Raw genomic sequence first — 3,992 nt, 5'->3', positions numbered from 1 at the left:
GGGATTCTTGCTAATTAGAAACAAAATCTTTCAAAATTCCTTACTCGGGAAAAAAAAATGATCGGGGCAAAAAGTAATCCAGATAAAAATATATCATACAAGAGAGAGAGAGAGAGAGAGAGAGAGAGAGAGAGAGAGAGAGAGAGAGAGAGAGAGAGAGAGAGAGAGAGAGAGAGAGAGAGAGAGAGAGATAATAAGCCTAACATCATATGTAACTTTTCTGGTCCCGGTTTGGCGTAAATAAATAACGTGTCCTGTTCCTTCCTACCCCACCCCCCATCTACGACAACCATCATCACCACCACTACCACCACCACCACTACCACCACCATATCCCTCTACAACATCATCATTACTTTCACTAACATTCATTCGTCTTTCGTTCTTTCTTTTTTTCCCTCTGTCTCTTTCTTTCCTTCTTTCAATGTCATCACCACTTCGTCATACCGCATCATCACCACCTCTTCCTTTTTCTCCTCTCACCTTCCCTCACCTTCTCACCTGCATCATCTCTCATTCCTCTCACCGTCACACTTTCACCATCTTTCCCTAGTCATTGGTGGTAGACAAATAGGTTGATAGATAGATAGATTAAGAGATGGAGACAGATAGATAGATAAAGAGAGAGAGAGAGAGAGAGAGAGAGAGAGAGAGAGAGAGAGAGATATTGTTAAATTATTCTCGACAAATCAGTATCAACAGTTTTCACGTTTTGGCTCCCTCCGCTGCAGGTAAAGGTGAGGTAAAGCGAAGTTGGTTTGAGGGGAAGGGGAAAATAATTAGAGAACTTTATGCAAGGGTTCTTTTTTTAATATGCTTTGGTCTCGAATCTCGGGAGAAGGAATTGGAGATGAAGTTTAGAATATTAATACTCGCGGTAGTGGTGGTTGTTGGTATTATTATTATTACTATTATTATTATTATTATTATTATTATTATTATTATTATTATTATTATTATTATTATTATTATTATTATTATTGTTATTGTTATTGTTATTGTTGTTGTTGTTGTTGTTGTTGTTGTTGTTGTTGTTGTTGTGTTTGCTTTGGGTAGTTTTATGATTTCAATTTGATTTTGATTTTTTATCTTTTTTAGTTTTGATGCTGACACTGTACCATTTTGATTCTCGTCACTAATAACCCTTTTTTTCTGGTTGTTTCAGGTAATGGTGGTTTTGTTGGTGGTGAGGTGGCAGCTACAAGACACTAGAAGGACACACCAGTAAGTAGCATTTAGCAGAGGTGATAGTCAATCTTATTTCAGCCGTGCAGCTCGTTTCATACTGGCATACTTTTTTCATGTATAGGAAATGAACCAGTAAGATGCCTATTCTCAATACTGCAATATTTTTCTCTTCTTACTTCATTCTAACATATTCATATTTAATCGGTGAGGATGGTTTCGCTGTTCATCCCCACCGTGCTCGATTTGCTCCTCATAAACTCTATACAACTTAGATTTAGTTTGTTCGTGTCACCTGCACGGAAAGGAAACTGCCATACGTGCTCACTCATTTTTTTTTCACTACATAACTTAAACTTACTCCCACCAGATGGAACGGAACCGCGGCTTTTCATTCACTCAATTCAAAAACTTGTTCATGTTACTTGAACGGGAAGGGAACCGACAAGCATTCAGAACTCGCTTTGCTCTACGTAACTCAATTTAAACTTACTCCTCCCGGATACATAGAAAGGTAATCCCCGCTATTTACTTTTATATATATTTTTCTCGAAACTTATAAACTTTCCCATCCCATGTTTGTAACTTTCAAGGGAAGCGTTATTTACTCAATACGGGCCTTTTTGTATTTTTTTCCCTTCGGCTGCCTTCTTTACATTAAAAAAATAAGACACGGGTAGCGAGGGAGCCGCATTTCACTCGTTCATTGCTCATAGAAAGTGACCAGTCGGTATTCTCAGACGCTTACGCTTCTCACATCAACTCTTTCCAAAGGCCAAAAAGGAGATTAATCAAGTTCTTGTTAGTTCTTTTTAATTTTCATGGTGCAGAAGCTTTGTAAAACTACCAACAGGACATAAAACTATCTATGGAAATGCCTACAACTACGAAAACCTTGTCAGAAGTGCGTGCCTGGGCGCCGAAATGTTTAAGAATTATGACCCATAGTGTGGTCTCGAGACACACTTACTTTTCAACTTGACGACGGACGAGACACATGTATGGTGGTGATGAGCAGAGACGTGTTCAGTGGGTGTGGAGATGAGGAGGAAGAGGTGAAGGAGACGAGATATAGATGACAGTAGCGAGACCTTGAGACACCTACCATTCAACCTGACGAAAAGCGAAATACAGGTGTGGTGGTGATGAGCAGGGTCAGGTAATGAGTGGTAGGGGTGGTGAGAAGGATGACGTGAGGAAAAGGTGTAGAGGACAGAAGGAACCATATTAGCGAGACCCCAACATTTACTTTCCAACCAGACGACGAGCGAGATACAGGCGTGTGGTGATGAGTAGGGTCAGGTAATGAGTGGTAGGGGTGGTGAGAAGGATGACGTGAGGAAAAGGAGGTGTAGAGGACAGAAGGAACCATATTATCGAGGCCCCAACATTTACTTTCCAACCAGACGACGAGCGAGATACAGGTGTGGTGGTGATGAGCAGGGTCAGGTAATGAGTGGTAGGGGTGGTGAGAAGGATGACGTGAAGAAAAGGAGGTGTAGAGGACAGAAGGAACCTTATTAGCGAGGCCCCAACATTTACTTTCCAACCAGACGACGAGCGAGATACAGGTGTGTGGTGATTAGCAGGGTCAGGTAATGAGTGGTAGGGGTGGTGAGAAGGATGACGTGAAGAAAAGGAGGTGTAGAGGAAAGAAGGAACCTTATTAGCGAGGCCCCAACATTTACTTTCCAACCAGACGACGAGCGAGATACAGGCGTGTGGTGATGAGCAGGGTCAGGTAATGAGTGGTAGGGATCGTTAAGAGGATAAGATGGGGACGACGAGGTGTAGAAGACAGCGTGAACTTTATAACCGAGACGCCAAGACAGTTACCTTTCAACCTGACGACGACCGACAGGGACAGGTGTTAAGTTGTAGTGGTTGTGAGGAGGATGAGGTGAAGACGACGAGTTGTTCATGACAGAGTGAGACTTTGCGAGAGCCCGAGACACTTACCATTCAACCTGACCACTGGTGAGACACAGGTGTAGTTGTGATGAGCGGGGACAGGCGATGAGTGGTAGCCGTGGTAAGAAGGATGAGGTAAAGAAGACGAGGTGTATTGGACAGAGATAACCATATTAGCGAGACCCCCGAGACACTTACCTCCGAACCTAACGACGGGCGAGATACAGGTGGTGATGAGCAGGGACAGGTGTTAGTGCTAGTGGTGGCGCGGAGGATCAGGTGTGGAGGACGAGGTAAAGAGGACAGAACCTTATAAGCAAGATCCCAAGACACTTACCTTCTAATCTTTCGACAGGCGAGGTATAGGTGTTGTCTTGAGGTGTTAGTAGTGGCGAGGGAGATGATGTAGGGACTGAGGGGCCAACCAACCAACGAACACCCACACGCTATATCGAAGGGGCGGTGGGCACGATGTTTTCTGGTGCAGTTGTATTGGAAGACCGTCACGAAATCCTGTGACCGTGAACTGCGTGCGTGTCCTCGTAAGTTTGTTTGTAAGTTTGCTTCCAAGTTTTGTTTCTAAAATAACGAGGAAAGTATCACTGCCAGCGGTATTCTGTAAGGGTCCAATATTGGCTTGTTTGGTCGCTCTGGGGAATGTTTGAAAAGTTTTTGTAGTTCGGAATTTCTTTAATACGATTTTCTATTATTTTGTAGCTTGCAGACTTTTTGTTTCGTCGGTTAAATGTCTTGAACTTATGAAACGTTGTGTGGTTTCCTTTTCCCTTTTTCCTGGTCATGCAGACTTTATAACTTTATCTGTCAACTGTATTCCGTGTAAACGAGAAGCGTGACTGAGAGAGAAGAGGGGGAAAGAGCAAGCGACACGTCCTCTC

General features: G+C 43.0%; 1 protein-coding gene across 1 annotated transcript in view; it reads right to left on the bottom strand.

Annotated features, from left to right (window-relative positions):
* Positions 1 to 3,992, bottom strand: part of LOC126998407 (phospholipase A2 inhibitor beta-like) — a 28,014-nt gene extending 24,022 nt beyond the window's left edge. Inside the window, exon 1 of the mRNA XM_050860052.1 lies at positions 3,434 to 3,992. The gene's annotated coding sequence lies outside the window, so the exon portion shown is untranslated. The remainder of the gene's footprint in view (positions 1 to 3,433) is intronic.

This window comes from Eriocheir sinensis, chromosome 14 (genome assembly GCF_024679095.1).
Source record: "Eriocheir sinensis breed Jianghai 21 chromosome 14, ASM2467909v1, whole genome shotgun sequence".
NCBI classification, from domain to species: domain Eukaryota; kingdom Metazoa; phylum Arthropoda; class Malacostraca; order Decapoda; family Varunidae; genus Eriocheir; species Eriocheir sinensis.
This window is presented reverse-complemented; position numbering and strand designations above follow the sequence as displayed.